The sequence below is a fragment of the Bufo gargarizans genome, chromosome 6, assembly GCF_014858855.1.
Source record: "Bufo gargarizans isolate SCDJY-AF-19 chromosome 6, ASM1485885v1, whole genome shotgun sequence".
Classification (NCBI taxonomy): domain Eukaryota; kingdom Metazoa; phylum Chordata; class Amphibia; order Anura; family Bufonidae; genus Bufo; species Bufo gargarizans.
Window position 1 is genome coordinate 15,579,668 of NC_058085.1, and position 18,718 is coordinate 15,598,385.

The following is an 18,718-nucleotide window of genomic DNA, read 5'->3' on the forward strand; positions in this document are numbered from 1 at the left end:
CGCACTCATGTGGCCCAAGCCCAAGTCACCATTGATTGGGGAATGGGACGGCAAAAGCGAGTTGTTGGGGTCCTGGATGATACTCCCGTTGCCACAGTGCTTGGCACTGATTTGGGCACACTTGTTTCCCAGTACGAGTACCCTGCGGACACGCAGGAGGCCCAAGCAGGGCTCCCTGACCTAAACCAGGTACTGTACAGCCCTTTGGGGAAACAGGGAGACGGGGACACTTTGCCTGCTATTTCTACTGTCCCTAACGCACCTAGGGAGGTATCAGATTTAAATGTAGAAGCAACCGAATGTCATTTGCCTACTTCTGCACCTGTCATTGTTGATCCGAATGCGTGTGTTAGTGTTAGCAATGGTGATATACATGATGCTGTACCTGTTCTGGCCATTACACGTTCCATGGCCAGCCGCCTGAACTCAGAACTGACCGAAGGGACCCCCTCGGGCGATTCTGACCCTCAGGCGGATGACAATGCGAGAAAGACCTTTTCATGTGATGATGATGATTGTGCCACTGCGCTGGTAGACGCTTCCAGTGTCGCCAGTAACCTGGGCTCAGATGGGGCTGCGGGGACAGAACCAGCCGTCCCTCCACCCACCTCTGACCCCAGCATTGACGGTAACTCTCCACAGCTGACTTCATACGTCACTGGTCAGCTGGAGGAGACCGGTGGCGCTGCATTCGTGCAGGCCTTAAAGGGTGACACTAGTCTGGAGGCACTTAGGGCCCGAGTTGGCCAGCCTCCAGGTGGGGGGACTCCATATAAAATCTATTGGGAGAACAACCGACTGTACTGTGAAGCTGTACAGCCTACAAAAGCCCACGACATTCCACTTGCAGGACATTTAGGTATCAGAAAGACCCACAAACGTGTTCAGAACCATTTTTACTGGCCCACGATGGGAACGGACATAGCTAAGTACTGCCGATCGTGTACCACTTGCCAGAGGGTTAAGAAGGCTGGAGGACCCCGCAAAGCTCCTTTGCAGCCACTGCCCGTGATCACAGAGCCCTTCCGGCGAGTGGCAGTGGATATAATTGGTCCCCTTCCCATTCCTAGCAGTTCTGGCAAGCGCTACATCTTAACGGTCGTGGACTATGCCACCCGTTATCCAGAGGCGGTAGCACTGTCTTCCCTTAGGTCGGGATTTTCTCGCGTGTAGGTTTCCCCGCCGAGATGATCTCTGATCAGGGCTCTTGCTTCATGTCGGAGCTAATGGAAGCCCTCTGTGAGAGGATGCAAATCAAGCACACCACTTCCAGTGCGTATCACCCGCAAACCAACAGCCTTTGCGAACGTTTCAACGGAACGTTAAAGCAAATGCTGGCCACGTTCGTGGAATCGCAGGGGAAGGACTGGGAGCGGCACCTGCCTCATTTGCTGTTCGCTTACAGAGAAGTGCCACAGGAGTCCACTGGGATCTCACCCTTTGAACTCCTATATGGACGAGATGTCCGAGGGCCCTTAAAACTGATTCGGGAGACCTGGGAGGGAAAAGGTGACCCCTCAGAAGTCTCTGTGGTTGAATATGTCCTAAAATTTCGGGACAAGATGGAGTCCCTCATGACCATAGTGACGGGAAACCTTGCAAAGGCACAGGCCAAACAGAAGGCTTGGTATGATCAGCATGCCAGAGAGCGGTCATACCCAGCAGGTCAGAAGGTATACACCCTACTCCCTGTCAGGCAGAACAAATTGCAGGCTGCCTGGGAAGGGCCATACACCATTCTGAAACAGGTGAACCCAGTCACTTACCTAGTGAGTCTCGGGGGTAAGCGACAGAAACTGTTCCACGTGAACATGTTAAAAGCGCACAAGGAAAGAGAGTACTATGTATTAGCAGTGTGTAGCCAGCTCGAACCCGAAGAGCCAGATCCACTGATAGACTTGCTAGCAGAGCTACGAGACGTGGCAGATGATTGGAACATCAACCCATACCTCTCGTACCCACAGAAGCTTCAGCTCACCACTCTCCTGACTGCGCACAGCGCCATATTCTCAGGCATCCCTGGCCAAACCAACCTAGCAGCTCACCGAGTTGACACAGGGACCCACAAGCCCTTACGGCAGGGCCCCTATCGCACCTCACCCGAAGTGCAGGCTGAGATCAAACGAGAGATTGATGAGATGCTACAGTTAATGGTCATCCAGAAATCCTCTAGTCCATGGGCCGCCCCGGTTGTTTTAGTCCCCAAAAAGGACAAGACCACCCGGTTCTGTGTCGACTATCGGAGACTGAATGACATCACCATAACCGATGCGTATCCCATGCCTCGAATTGATGAATTGCTGGATCAGCTGGCGTCCGCCAGCTATCTAACAATCATGGACTTGAGCCATGGATACTGGCAGATTCCGCTTGCGCCAGAGGCGAGAGCGAAATCCGCATTCATCACCCCTTTTGGCCTCTATGAGTTTACTCGTATGCCCTTTGGGATGAAGAATTCGCCCGCGACCTTTCAGCGGGCCATGAATGAACTGTTGGAAGGAATGCAAGGTTATGCCCTAGCATATCTGGACGATATAGCCATATATAGTCCAACCTGGGAAGATCACCTTGACCATCTGTCACAGGTATTGGGAAGACTGTCCGCTGCCAATCTGACCATTAAGCCCAACAAATGTCAGATTGCCATGACAGAGGTTCAGTACTTAGGACACAGAGTAGGCAGCCAGACCCTGAAACCTCAGATAGGGAAGGTCGATGCCATTGTAGCATGGCCACGGCCTAACACAAAAAAACAAATACAGGCATTTCTGGGAACGACAGGGTACTATAGGAAGTTTGTTCCATCCTATAGTACTCTGGCTAAACCGCTGACCGATACAACGGGCAAAAAACAACCCAACACGGTCACATGGAACTCGGAACTAGAACAGGCATTTCAGGCCCTGAAGGAAGCGCTAGCTAGCGTTCCTGTCCTTCAAGCTCCCGACTTCTCCCGTCAGTTCCTAGTACAAACTGACGCCTCAGACCACGGTCTGGGAGCCGTCCTTAGTCAGGTGGACGCAACCGGGAATGAGCTCCCTGTCCTCTACCTGAGCCGAAAACTACTCCCGCGGGAAACCGCATACTGCACCACTGAGAGAGTGCCTAGCAATCGTATGGGCCCTACAGAAACTACAATCGTACCTATATGGACGATCCTTCATGGTCATCACAGATCACAACCCTCTCAGCTGGCTGAAACGTACTTCTGGTACCAACGGAAAACTTCTCCGCTGGAGCTTAGCGCTCCAACAGTACGATTTCACGATTCAGCACAAACCGGGAAGTCGCCATCAGAATGCTGACGGACTTTCCCGCTGTAACGAGCTCAAATAGGGAGTTGGGATTGCTTCAGTCCCAGTCTTGCTGACCACTCCTTCCCCAATCTTCCAAAGGGGGAGGTGTGACGCTTTGCGATACTAGGAAATCGCAAATGCGCCATATCAATATAGAAATATAGAAACATAGAATGTGTCGGCAGATAAGAACCATTTGGCCCATCTAGTCTGCACAATATACTGTATATACAGAACTGTAAAGAAAGTAATAAATGACAAAAAGAAAGCATATAAATCACTAAAACAGGAGGGGAGCGAGGAAGCACTGAAAAACTATAAGGAAAAAAATAGAACATGTAAAAAACAAATAAAAGCGGCCAAACTAAAGACTGAGAGATTGTCATAGCTATCATCCAGCCGTGTCTCAGTTATTACCACTGTCATAGCTATCATCCAGCCGTGTCTCAGTTATTCCCACTGTCATAGCTATCATCCAGCCATGTCTCAGTTATTCCCACTGTCATAGCTATCATCCAGCCGTGTCTCAGTTATTCCCACTGTCATAGCTATCCTCCAGCCGTGTCTCAGTTATTCCCACTGTCATAGCTATCATCCAGCCGTGTCTCAGTTATTCCCACTGTCATAGCTATCCTCCAGCCGTGTCTCAGTTATTCCCACTGTAATAGCTATCATCCAGCCGTGTCTCAGTTATTCCCACTGTCATAGCTATCATCCAGCCGTGTCTCAGTTATTCCCAATGTCATAGCTATCATCCAGCCGTGTCTCAGTTATTCCCACTGTCATAGCTATCATCCAGCCGTGTCTCAGTTATTCCCACTGTCATAGCTATCATCCAGCCATGTCTCAGTTATTCCCACTGTCATAGCTATCCTCCAGCCATGTCTCAGTTATTCCCACTGTGTCATAGTCCTCCTCACACATCAGTAATTCCAGCTCCCCGGTTTATTAGTCAGGCTTCTGGCATTAGTATACATACATTTGAGAGGTTTATGTATATTTTATTTCCGGCCCACCAGTTAAGTCCATCGGAGCCCCCTACCGGTGAACTTGCTTGGTGTACCCCAGAGCATTTTGAGCCTGTGATTCCTGATTTTGTTGGCCAAGCAGGAATCCAGATTCCCACAGTGGGCTTTACTGAATATGACTATTTTAGTCTTTTTTTCAGTGACCACTTTGTGAATCTGATGGTGGAGCAAACAAACCTGTGCGCCCAACAGTTCATTGCTCAACAACCGGGCTCCTTTTTGGCTAGGCTGGTGGCTGGACTCCGGTCAGTGCAGCCAAGATGAGGACCTTTTGGGGCCTCCTGCTGCACATGGGCCTAGTCAAAAACCCAGTGTCAGGCATTACTGGAGTGCGGACGTCCTCTACCAGACCCCACTTTACAGTACAGCCATGACATGTACCCGGTTTGAGGCCATCCGGAAATGCCTGCAATATGCAGCATGTCCCCCCCCCCCCCACCAAGGTGATCCTGTTTATGACCGCCTGTACAAAATCAGGCCAGTCATCGATCACTTTGGGGCCAAATTTCTGGAGGCCTATGTACCTGGAAGGGAGGTCGAGGTGATGAGTCTTTCATTGCTTTCAAGGGGAGACTCAGTTTCCGCCAGTATGTTCCCTCTAAGCGGGCGAGGTATGGCGTGAAGCCGTACAAACTTTGTGAGAGTACCTCAGGGTACACTTACAAGTTTCGTGTGTACAAGGGGCGAGATTCCCGTATTCAACCCCCAGAATGTCCCCCCATTCTGGGTGTTACCGGGAAACTTGTGTGGGACCTTATGCACCCACTGCTAGATAAGGGTTATCACCTGTGCGTGGATAACTTTCATACTAGTATCCCCTTGTTCCAGTCCCTCGCTGCCAGATCCACGTCCGCTTGTGGGACCGTGCGGAAAATTCAACGCGGCCTCCCTACCCACCCCCTCCAGGTACCTATCCCCAGGGGTGAGACCCGTGCCCTTACCACTGGAAACCTGTTTCTGGTCAGATATAAGGACAAGAGGGATGTCCTTGTACTGTCCACAATTCATGGTAACGGCATCACCTCTGTCCCTGTGCGAGGTACCGCAGCAACGGTCCTCAAGCCCGATTGTATCGTCGACTACAATCGGTATATGGGAGGCGTTGATCTCTCTGATCAAGTCCTCAAGCCATATAATGCCATGCGCAAAACCCGGGCATGGTACAAAATAGTTGCATTGTCTAGTTGGTACAGGTTGCCATGTACAACTCTTTTGTGCTATCCCGAAGCGCTGGCAACACAGGGACATTCCTTCAGTTCTATGAGGCAGTCCTCAAGGACCTGATCTTTTCTGACCGGGAAAGAGCAGGCCGGAGTACCTCAGCATCCGCTAATGATTTTTCACAGCTCCTTTGAAAAATAAAGGTGAAATCTGGTTGCTATGGGCACCTAAGCCAGTTCTACTTTACACCATTTTGATCAATATCTTCCCCGTGTGCATGCGGCCTAAGATTTCATCTTCGCACTATCTGGGATGTCTGGTGGATACAAATAAAGATTCATTACTCACCTCCCTGATCCTCCTGCTCCCGCTATGACACTTGCCGGATCTCCCACTGGTCTTCGCTTCCTGGTTCCTCTCGACACACAAGAAGTGATCAATCAGCCAATCATTGTTAATATCCAGGGTGTCAGAAGGGACCAGGGAACAGAGACCAGGGGAAGAAGGGGGAAGTGTCGGGAGCCCCAGGGGAAGAAGCGGGAAGTGTCGGGAGCCACAGGGTAATAAGCGAGAAATGTCGGGAGCCACAGGGGAAGAAGCGAGAAGTGTCGGGAGCCCCAGGGGAAGAAGCGGGAAGTGTCGGGAGCCACAGGGTAATAAGCGAGAAGTGTCGGGAGCCACAGGGGAAGAAGCGAGAAGTGTCGGGAGCCACAGGGGAAGAAGCGAGAAGTGTCGGGAGCCACAGGGGAAGAAGCGGGAAGTGTCGGGAGCCACAGGGGAAGAAGCAGGAAGTGTTGAGAGCCCCAGAGGAAGAAGCGGGAAGTGTCGGGAGCCCAAGGGGAAGAAGCGGGAAGTGTCGAGAGCCCTAGGGGAAGAAGCGGGAAGTGTCGGGAGCCCCAGGGGAAGAAGCGGGAAGTGTCGGGAGCCCCAGGGGAAGAAGTGGGAAGTGTCGGGAGCCCCAGAGGAAGAAGCGGGAAGTGTCGGGAGCCACAGGGGAAGAAGCGGGAAGTGTCGGGAGCCACAGGGGAAGAAGCGGGAAGTGTCGGGAGCCACAGGGGAAGAAGCGGGAAGTGTCGGGAGCCCCAGGGGAAGAAGCGGGAAGTGTCGGGAGCCCCAGGGGAAGAAGTGGGAAGTGTCGAGGGCCCCAGGGGAAGAAGTGGGAAGTGTCGGGAGCCCCAGAGGAAGAAGCGGGAAGTGTCGGGAGCCCCAGGGGAAGAAGCGGGAAGTGTCGGGAGCCACAGGGGAAGAAGCGGGAAGTGTCGAGAGCCCCAGAGGAAGAAGCGGGAAGTGTCGGGAGCCCCAGGGGAAGAAGCGGGAAGTGTCGAGAGCCCCAGGGGAAGAAGCAGGAAGTGTCGGGAGCCACAGGGGAAGAAGTGGGAAGTGTCGGGAGCCCCAGGGGAAGAAGTGGGAAGTGTCGGGAGCCACAGGGGAAGAAGTGGGAAGTGTCGGGAGCCCCAGGGGAAGAAGTGGGAAGTGTCGGGAGCCGGCGAGTAGTTTTTCTAAAATAAATAAAAGCGCCACTCTTCCCCATGGGCTGTGTCTGGTATTGCAGCTCAGCCACTTTCATGTGAATTAAAGGGGATTTATTCTGATGACCTCTCCTTTCTCATGGTCGGCAGTAGGACCCCCACCAATCTATGTTATCCCCCTACAGGATAGGGGATAACTTGATGTAACCGTCCTTAAAGGGGTATTTTGGTTGAAAAAGCAGCGACCAGAGGGGGGTGGGGTGGAAGGGATGGACTAGTGGGACCCCACAGATCAGGAGAGCGGGGTAGAACTTGCGCTCTGCCGATCCATATCTATAGGCTGAGTACAGCGCTGGGTTATCTCAGGCAGTCCTATAGACTCTGAATGGAGCGGTGGACTGTATGCTCGACCATTGCTTCTTTAAAACAGGAGACATGGGACCCCAATGCTCATAGTTGGGTGGGGGTCCCAACAGTCAGCCCCCCACCGATCCAACACATAACTTGTTCTAACCTGAATACCCCTTTAATTACTTTGATATACTTAGTGTATCGCTTCCTCACTGTTGTCAACTCCTTCGCTTGCTGTCATAAAACAGAAACGCTTTTGATTACGGGCAGAGCCAAAGGCCTCATGCATGTGACCATGTCATATTTTGATCCGCAAACCACAGATCTGCAAAACACGGACACCTTCCGAATCTTTCTCCCCCCCATCCATAGTAACAGCTATTCTCGTCCACACTACGGACCAGACTAAGACATGTTCTACAATTTGCGGGATGGCCACACGCATCCGAAAAAAAAAAAAGATGTGCGCATGGCCCATTCAAAATCAGTAAGTCACAGACAGTACACAGATGAAAAATATGGTCTTGTGTGTGACGCTGAAGGCTGCGTTCACGTTTGTGGCCGAGTGCATAACGCAAAGGCTGCGTTCACGTTTGTGGCTGCGTGCACGACGCTGAAGGCTGCGTTCACGTTTGTGGCTGCGTGTGTGACGCCGAAGGCTGCGTTCACGTTTGTGGCCGCGTGCGTGACGCCGAAGGCTGCGTTCATATTTGTCTCGAAGGCTCCGTCACAGATCCGGTCAAAAACATTGGACAAAAAAGTATTAGGTCTGGATAGCAACATGAAACCTCCAAATCACAGCAAGCAGAGATCTTAAAATGGTAATGCAGGTTGATTTCAGCATGATATTGGTGATGCTGCTTGGGGGTCAGCCACTGATTACTACAACTCCCAGCAGGCTGTGGAAGTAGCATAAAGCAGCATTGGGTTCCATGACTTTGTACTTCTCTATGGCACACTGAGGTGTGATGCCCTGGTTATTTATACAGAACCGTCATTTCAGTGTCTATCCCTAATGAGGATTGCCTCCGAAAATGTCATCTAAATCTCAAACGGCCAATTTACCCAATGGGGGGGGGGGGGTTCTACTCTAAAGAATGGTGGACAACCCCTTTAAGGATCGTGGAGGACCCTGGCTGCATATTCCGGTGAGGGTCCTCCATAGTATAACTGAAGCACACAGAAGAGGAAGCGGTCCCCCAGGGGCCCACTATGCTGGCTCACTGCGCATGTCCCGACTACTTCTGATCAGGCAGTGGTCTGTCTCTCACTCACTGTGCGATCCTTGGCTCCGCCTCCTCACACAGCCAGGGGCGGGGCACAGGAAAAGAACCCGATCATTGCCACCTCCTCCTGACACGCCCCAGAGGGTGTGACCACTCTGTGCGGCTCCTCCTGACACGCCCCAGAGGGTGTGACCACTCTGTGCGGCTCCTCCTGACACGCCCCAGAGGGTGTGACCACTCTGTGCGGCTCCTCCTGACACGCCCCAGAGGGTGTGACCACTCTGTGCGGCTCCTCCTGACACGCCCCAGAGGGTGTGACCACTCTGTGCGGCTCCTCCTGACACGCCCCAGAGGGTGTGACCACTCTGTGCGGCTCCTCCTGACACGCCCCAGAGGGGGTGACCACTCCGTGCGGCTCCTCCTGACATGCCCCAGAGGGGGTGACCACTCCGTGCGGCTCCTCCTGACACGCCCCAGAGGGGGTGACCACTCTGTGCGGCTCCTCCTGACACGCCCCAGAGGGGGTGACCACTCCGTGCGGCTCCTCCTGACACGCCCCAGAGGGGGTGACCACTCCGTGCGGCTCCTCCTGACATGCCCCAGAGGGGGTGACCACTCCGTGCGGCTCCTCCTGACACGCCCCAGAGGGTGTGACCACTCAGTGCGGCTCCTCCTGACACGCCCCAGAGGGGGTGACCACTCGTGAGGCTCCTCCTGACACGCCCCAGAGGGGGTGACCACTCGTGAGGCTCCTCCTGACATGCCCCAGAGGGGGTGACCACTCCGTGCGGCTCCTCCTGACACGCCCCAGAGGGGGTGACCACTCCGTGCGGCTCCTCCTGACACGCCCCAGAGGGGGTGACCACTCGTGAGGCTCCTCCTGACACGCCCCAGAGGGGGTGACCACTCCGTGCGGCTCCTCCTGACACGCCCCAGAGGGGGTGACCACTCGTGAGGCTCCTCCTGCCTTTCTACCGTCTTCACACTAGTAAGGTACTTTTTTTTGTGTCCAGTGGTTTGATGTGAACCCCTTCAGGCTCAGCCATGTCACAGTGACTGAGCTTTCTCCATTAGCCATATAGTGAGTCTCAGCCAGCACCACTCTCCTCCCATGACGTCCCCTGAATGGGACACTGACAGGCCCTATAAACATATTAGGATATTCCTATGCTGCCATAGGTCTTATAAAGTGTATGCCAATCATATAAGTGTACCCCCTGTCCGCATTTCAAACACTGTAAAATCAACTTTATGTTCACATGTCAATCACTTGCTTTTGTGCCCAAGGGGCGGTCTTTCTCCTGCAGTTGTGCCCAGCCATGCCCCAACTGCCGTTTTTCTTAGCACTGCCCAGCTCATTATTATTCACTGCGCAGGAGCTGCTGAAGCCGCCGCATTGAAGGTTATGGGACGCAGGCGCACTACGGTTCCAGCGAGTGAGGGTGCCGGGTAAGGAATCCAGCGCACAAGCTCCAAGTGAGGCTGATGCCCATACGTTTCTATTGGGCATGCGCGGGATCTCGCAGCATCGGGGACTGGAAAAGCCGCCCAGCGCAGTGAATAATAATGAGCTGGGCGGCGCTAGGAAACGGCAGTTGAGGCGTGGCTGGGCACAACTGCAGGAGAAAGACCGCCCCTTGGGCACAAAGGCAAGTGATTGACATGTCAACATAAAGTTGATTTTACAGTGTTTGAAATGCGGACAGGGGGTACACTTATATGATTGGCATACACTTTATAAGACCTATGGCAGCACAGGAATATCCTAATATGTTTATAGGGCCTGTCAGTGTCCCATGGAGAAGTAGTACTTGTCAATGCTAAATCTTTACAGCGTGTCCGCAGATGCTGAGACAATGGGTGGAGCGGACTGCGGCGGTGAGCCTGCCCCATACACAGCAGATGCTGAGACAATGGATGGAGCGGACTGCGGCGGTGAGCCTGCCCCATACACTGCAGGTGCTGAGACAATGGGTGGAGCGGACTGCGGCGGTGAGCCTGCCCCATACACTGCAGGTGCTGAGACAATGGATGGAGCGGACTGCGGCGGTGAGCCTGCCCCATACACTGCAGGTGCTGAGACAATGGATGGAGCGGACTGCGGCGGTGAGCCTGCCCCATACACAGCAGGTGCTGAGACAATGGGTGGAGCGGACTGCGGCGGTGAGCCTGCTTCATACACAGCAGGTGCTGAGACAATGGGTGGAGCGGACTGCGGCGGTGAGCCTGCCCCATACACAGCAGGTGCTGAGACAATGGATAGAGCGGACTGCGGCGGTGAGCCTGCCCCATACACAGCAGATGCTGAGACAATGGGTGGAGCGGACTGCGGCGGTGAGCCTGCCCCATACACTGCAGGTGCTGAGACAATGGATGGAGCGGACTGCGGCGGTGAGTCTGCCCCATACACTGCAGGTGCAGAGACAATGGATGGAGCGGACTGCGGCGGTGAGTCTGCCCCATACACTGCAGGTGCTGAGACAATGGGTGGAGCGGACTGCGGCGGTGAGCCTGCTTCATACACAGCAGGTGCTGAGACAATGGATGGAGCGGACTGCGGCGGTGAGCCTGCTTCATACACAGCAGATGCTGAGACAATGGATGGAGCGGACTGCGGCGGTGAGCCTGCCCCATACACAGCAGGTGCTGAGACAATGGATAGAGCGGACTGCGGCGGTGAGCCTGCCCCATACATAGCAGGTGCTGAGACAATGGATAGAGCGGACTGCGGCGGTGAGCCTGCCCCATACACTGCAGGTGCTGAGACAATGGATAGAGCGGACTGCGGCGGTGAGCCTGCCCCATACACTGCAGGTGCTGAGACAATGGATAGAGCGGACTGCGGCGGTGAGCCTGCCCCATACACTGCAGGTGCTGAGACAATGGATAGAGCGGACTGCGGCGGTGAGTCTGCCCCATACACTGCAGGTGCTGAGACAATGGGTGGAGCGGACTGCGGCGGTGAGCCTGCCCCATACACTGCAGGTGCTGAGACAATGGGTGGAGCGGACTGTGGCGGTGAGCCTGCCCCATACACTGCAGGTGCTGAGACAATGGGTGGAGCGGACTGCGGCGGAGAGCCTGCCCCATACACAGCAGGTGCTGAGACAATGGATGGAGCGGACTGCGGCGGTGAGCCTGCCCCATACACTGCAGGTGCTGAGACAATGGGTGGAGCGGACTGCGGCGGTGAGCCTGCCCCATACACTGCAGGTGCTGAGACAATGGGTGGAGCGGACTGCGGCGGTGAGCCTGCCCCATACACAGCAGGTGCTGAGACAATGGATGGAGCGGACTGCGGCAGTGAGCCTGCCCCATACACAGCAGGTGCTGAGACAATGGATGGAGCGGACTGCGGCGGTGAGCCTGCCCCATACACAGCAGGTGCTGAGACAATGGATGGAGCGGACTGCGGCGGTGAGCCTGCCCCATACACAGCAGGTGCTGAGACAATGGATGGAGCGGACTGCGGTGGTGAGCCTGCCCCATACATAGCAGGAGCTGAGACAATGGGTGTAGCGGACTGCGGCGGTGAGCCTGCCCCATACACAGCAGGTGCTGAGACAATGGATGGAGCGGACTGCGGCGGTGAGCCTGCCCCATACACTGCAGGTGCTGAGACAATGGGTGGAGCGGACTGCGGCGGAGAGCCTGCCCCATACACAGCAGGTGCTGAGACAATGGATGGAGCGGACTGCGGCGGTGAGCCTGCCCCATACACAGCAGGTGCTGAGACAATGGGTGGAGCGGACTGGGCGGTGAGCCTACCCCATACACAGCAGATGCTGAGACAATGGGTGGAGCGGACTGCGGCGGTGAGCCTGCCCCATACATAGCAGGTGCTGAGACAATGGATGGAGCGGACTGCGGCGGTGAGCCTGCCCCATACACAGCAGGTGCAGAGACAATGGATGGAGCGGACTGCGGCGGTGAGCCTGCCCCATACACAGCAGGTGCTGAGACAATGGATGGAGCGGACTGCGGCGGTGAGCCTGCCCCATACACAGCAGGTGCTGAGACAATGGGTGGAGCATAGTGGATAACACTAGTGCTGATAATGTAGTAGTGTTACCTGCAGTCCTATGTAACAACAGACATAACACTTGAGCTGATAATGTGGTACTGTTACTTGAAGTCCTGTGTAAAACCACAGATAGCAAAAGTGCTGATACTGTAGTAGTGTTACCTGCAGTCCTGTGTAAAACCACAGATCACACTAGTGCTGATAATCTGGTAGTGTTACCTGCAGTCCTGTGTAACAGCACAGATAACACTAGAGCTGATAATGTGCTACTGTTACCTGCAGTCCGAGGAAACAACACAGATAACACTACAGTTGATAATGTGGTACTGTTACCTGCAGTCCTGTGTAACCCACAGAAAACACTAGTGCTGATAATGTAGTTGTGTTACCTGCAGTCCTGTGTAAAACCACAGATAACACTAGTGCTGATAATGTAGTAGTGTTACCTGCAGTCCTGTGTAAAACCACAGATAACACTAGTGCTGATACTGTAGTAGTGTTACCTGCAGTCCTATGTAAAACCGCAGATAGCACTAGTGCTGATAATGTAGTACTGTTACCTGCAGTCCTGCGTAAAACAACAGATATCACTAGAGCTGATAATGTGGTACTGTTACCTGCAGTCCTGTGTAAAACCACAGATAACACTAGAGCTGATAATGTGGTAGTGTTACCTGCAGTCCTGTGTAAAACCACATATAACACTAGAGCTGATAATGTAGTAGTGTTACCTGCAGTCCTATGTAACAACACAGATAACACTAGAGCTGATAATGTAGTAGTGTTACCTGCAGTCCTATGTAACAACACAGATAACACTAGAGCTGATAATGTGGTAGTGTTACCTGCAGTCCTGTGTAAAACCACAGATAACACTAGTGCTGATAATGTAGTAGTTTTACCTGCAGTCCTGTGTAAAACCACAGATAACACTAGTGCTGATAATGTAGTAGTTTTACCTGCAGTCCGAGGAAACAACACAGATAACACTACAGTTGATAATGTGGTATTGTTACCTGCAGTCCTATGTAAAGCCACAGATAAAACTAGTGGTGATAATGTAGTAGTGTTACCTGCAGTCCTGTGTTAAACCACAAATAACACTAGTGCTGATAATGTAGTAGTGTTACCTGCAGTCCTGTGTAAAACCACAGATAGCACTAGTGCTGATAATGTAGTAGTGTTACCTGCAGTCCTGTGTAAAACCACAGATAACACTAGAGCTGATAATGTAGTAGTGTTACCTGCAGTCCTGTGTTAAACCACAGATAACACTAGTGCTGATAATGTGGTAGTGTTTACCTGCAGTCCTATGTAACAACACAGATAACACTAAAGCTGATAATGTGATAGTGTTATCTGCAGTCCTATGTAACAACACAGATAACACTAGTGCTGATAATGTAGTACTGTTACCTGCAGTCCTGTGTAAAACCACAGATAACACTAGTGCTGATAATGTAGTAGTGTTACCTGCAGTCCTATGTAACAACACAGATAACACTAGAGCTGATAATGTAGTAGTGTTACCTGCAGTCCTGTGTTAAACCACAGATAACACTAGTGCTGATAATGTAGTAGTGTTACCTGCAGTCCTGTGTAAAACCACAGATAACACTAGTGCTGATAATGTAGTAGTGTTACCTGCAGTCCTATGTAACAACACAGATAACACTAGAGCTGATAATGTAGTAGTGTTACCTGCAGTCCTGTGTTAAACCACAGATAACACTAGTGCTGATAATGTGGAAGTGTTACCAGCAGTCATATGTAACAACACAGATAACACTAGTGCTGATGATGTAGTAGTTATACCTGCAGTCCTATGTAACAACACAGATAACACTAGAGCTGATAATGTAGTAGTGTTACCTGCAGTCCTGTGTAAAACAACAATGAACACTAGTGCTGATAATGTAGTAGTGTTATCTGCAGTCCTATGTAACAACACAGATAACACTAGAGCTGAAAATGTGGTAGTGTTACCTGCAGTCCTATGTAACAACACACATGAGCTGTGATAAGTGAGCTCAGTCTACAGGAACACCTGGCTGCCTTCTGTGTCTGTGAGGCCCCTTCCCCTGTTGGAGGGTCATCAGATAGCCATGGGATGTGAGCTAAGTGTACAGTAACATGTGTCTGTGAGGCCCCTCCCCCTGCTGGGGAATCAGAGAGCTATGATAAGTGAGCTCAGTGTACAGTAACGTGTGGCTGTCCTGCAGTGTCTGTGAGGCCCCTCCCCCTGCTGGGGAATCAGAGAGTGGTGATAACTGAGCTCAGTGTACAGGAACATGTGGCTGTCCTGCAGTTTCTGTGAGGCCCCTCCCCTTACTGGGGAATCAGAGAGCTATGATAAGTGAGCTCAGTGTACAGTAACGTGTGGCTGTCCTGCAGTGTCTGTGAGGCCCCTCCCCCTGCTGGGGAATCAGAGAGTGGTGATAACTGAGCTCAGTGTACAGGAACATGTGGCTGTCCTGCAGTTTCTGTGAGGCCTCTCCCCTTACTGGGGAATCAGAGAGCTGTGATAAGTGAGCTCAGTGTACAGGAACATGTGGCTGTCCTGTAGTGTCTGTGAGGCCCCTCCCCCTGCTGGGGAGTAATCAGAGAACGGTGATAAGTTAGCTCAGTGTTCAGGAACATGTGGCTCTCCTGCAGTGTGTGTGAGGCTCCTCCCCCTGTTTGGGAATCATCAGAGAGCTGTAATAAGTGAGCTCAGTGTACAGGAACATGTGGCTGTCCTGTAGTGTGCGAGGCCCCTCCCACTGCTTGGGAATCAGAGAGCTGTGCTATGTGAGCTCCGTGTACAGTAACATGTGACTGTCCTGCAGTGTATGTGAGGCCCCTCCCCCTGCTGTGGAATCATTGAGCTGTGATAAGTAAGCTCAGTGTACAGGAACATGTGGCTGTCCTGCAGTGTGTGTGAGGCCCCTCCCCCTTCTGAGGAATCATCAGAGAGCTGTGATAAGTGAGCTCAGTGTACAGGAACATGTGGCTGTCCTGCAGTGTATGTGAGGCCCCTCCCCCTTCTGAGGAATCATCAGAGAGCTGTGATAAGTGAGCTCAGTGTACAGGAACATGTGGCTGTCCTGCAGTGTGTGTGAGGCCCCTCCCCCTTCTGAGGAATCATCAGAGAGCTGTGATAAGTGAGCTCAGTGTACAGGAACATGTGGCTGTCCTGCAGTGTGTGTGAGGCCCCTCCCCCTGCTGGGGAATCATCAGAGAGCTGTGATAAGTGAGCTCAGTGTACAGTAACGTGTGGCTGTCCTGCAGTGTATGTGAGGCCCCTCCCCCTGCTGTGGAATCATCAGAGAGTTGTGATAAGTGAGCTCAGTGTACAGTAACGTGTGGCTGTCCTGCAGGGTCTGTGAGGCCCCTGATGGGGGAATCAGAGAGCAGTGATAAGGGAGCTCAGTGTACAAGAACATGTGGCTGTCCTGTAGTGTGTGTGAGGCCCCTCCCCCTGCTAGGGAATCATCAGAGAGCTATGATAAGTGAGCTCAGTGTACAGTAACATGTGGCTGTCCTGCAGTGTCTGTGAGGCCCCTCCCCCTGCTAGGGAATCATCAGAGAGCTATGATAAGTCAGCTCAGTGTACAGGAACATGTGACTGTCCTGCAGTGTGTGTGAGGCCCCTCCCCCTGCTGGGGAATCATCAGAGAGCTGTGATAAGTGAGCTCAGTGTACAGGAACATATGGATGTCCTGCAGTGTCTGTGAGGCCCCTCCCCCTGCTGGGGAATCATCAGAGAGCTATGATAAGTGAGCTCAGTGTACAGTAACATGTGGCTGTCCTGCAGTGTGTGTGAGGCCCCTCCCCCTGCTGGGGAATCATCAGAGATTTGTGATAAGTGAGCTCAGTGTACAGGAACATGTGGCTGTCCTGTAGTGTCTGTGAGGCCCCTCCCCCTGCTGGAGAATCATCAGAGAGCTGTGATAAGTTAGCTCAGTGTACATGAACATGTGGCTGTTCTGCAGTGTGTGAGGCCCCTCCCCCTGCTGGGGAATCATCAGAGATTTGTGATAAGTGAGCTCAGTGTACAGGAACATGTGGCTGTCCTGTAGTGTCTGTGAGGCCCCTCCCCTGCTGTTAATTCTTTAGAGAGCCATAATAAGTGAGCTCAGTGTACAGGAACATATGGCTGTCCTGCAGTGTCTGTGAGGCCCCTCCCCCTGCTGGGGAATCATCAGAGAGCTGTGATAAGTGAGCTCAGTGTATAGGAACATTTGGCTGTCCTGTAGTGTGTGTGCGGCCCCTCCCCCTGCTGGGGTATCAGAGAGCTGTGATAAGTGAGCTCAGTGTACATTAACATATGGCTGTCCTGCAGTGTCTGTGAGGCCCCTCCCCCTGCTGGGGATTTATCAGAGAGCTGTGATAGGTGAGCTCAGTGTACAGGAACATGTGGCTGTCCTGCAGTGTGTGTGTGAGGCCCCTCCCCCTGCTGGGGAATCAGAGCTGTGATAAGTGAGTTCAGTGTACAGGAACATGTGGCTGTCCTGCAGTGTGTGTGAGGCCCCTCCCCCTGCTGGGGAATCAGAGAGTGGTGATAAATGAGCTCAGTGTACAGTAACATGTGGCTGTCCTGCAGTGTGTGTGAGGCCCCTCCCCCTGCTGGGGAATGATCAGAGAGCTGTGATAAGTCAGCTCAGTGTACAGGAAGATGTGGCTGTACTGCAGTGTCTGTGAGGCCCCTCCCCCTGCTGGGGAATCATCAGAGAAGCTGTGATAAGTGAGCTCAGTGTTCAGGAACATGTGGCTGTCCTGCAGTGTGTGTGAGGCCCCTCCCCCTGCTGGGGAATCAGAGCTGTGATAAGTGAGCTCAGTGTACAGGAACATGTGGCTGGTCTGCGCTGATTCGACTCTGCATTGTCCCAGTCTGCTGAGTGATGGAGCGTCTGCCAAGTGCAGGTCCAGTATTTGGTTGTGGGTGGACTGCCAGACTAACTCAGGTGCTGACCTGCGTGAGGTCAGGTACCTGGTTAGTCTTCCCTGGGAGGGGGAGATGTGTGGCGAAACTAACCTCGCCACTGGGTTTTGGAGGGGCCTGTTTGCTAGCCTCTTGCCCAAGGATTATGGGCCCTCTCATCAGCCAGGCTTCGTTTGTTCACAAAGGACTTGTACTAATTTTTTAAATGTCTATGTGTTATGTAAAGGGAGGGACATTGTATACGTTGAGTAGTGAGGTCTGTTCCATTGTCTCTCTGGGTGTATTGGCGATGTCCCTTTGTCCTGAGAGATAATTGAATTACAACTCGATTGTCTCCAGGACAGAGGACATTGTGTATTCTCCTGCCTGTGGTGATTATGTTAACCATGGTGTACCATGATTATATCTCAGGCAGAGGGGAGGATTCAATGTGGGTTGTAACCTTTGTGTTATTGGTAATTGTATTTTGTTGATTGCATCTCAGACAATGCCAGTGTGTTAGCTAATTGCGTCAAAGACAATGCTCATTGTCTTTTGTTGATTGTGTTTGTAACGGAACGCCTGGCACCCCGATAGATAGATAGATGCTCCTAGTGCTTTCCGAGGACTCCAAGCACTCCACTTGACACTGTACGCACTGCAGACCCCACAAACCGTTGGGGTCTCACCGTCCTACACCCACGCTGGACCTACGACAAGGCTCCAGTGGGTGAACCTCTCCTACAGCCAGAGAGCAGGAACAGCTCTTACAAGAGCTAGTAGTTATGCCAGGGGAGTATAGCAAATCTTCAGCGTATAGCAATCCCCCAGTTTTGATCAGTTATCCAAACACCAGTCTCAACATGATGAAGGATAAAACAGGAACACTTTATTGAGGGCTACCCACCCGTATTTATGCAGGTCCCCATCTGGTGGACACGCCCCCAGGGGACCAGAATGGAGACTGCGACACACCGAACAGATCCCCACAATGCATCATGGTTTCCTCCTCTCTGCCCCAGATCTGCAACCAGCCCCCTCCAATACACAGTGGCGAGGTTGGTTTCGTCACAGTGTTGCAGACAGAGGGAAGGGGGTTTTGTGTACAATTGCTGGGAAGGTTTCAATACTGTAAATGCATGTGATTGGCTGTTTTTACAAAACCCTGTGGGTGGTAACCTTGTTGGAACATGTGTATAAATCACTGCTGTGTGTTCAAATAAAGAGTTCCTATTTTACATTCAACATAGAGCCTCGTCT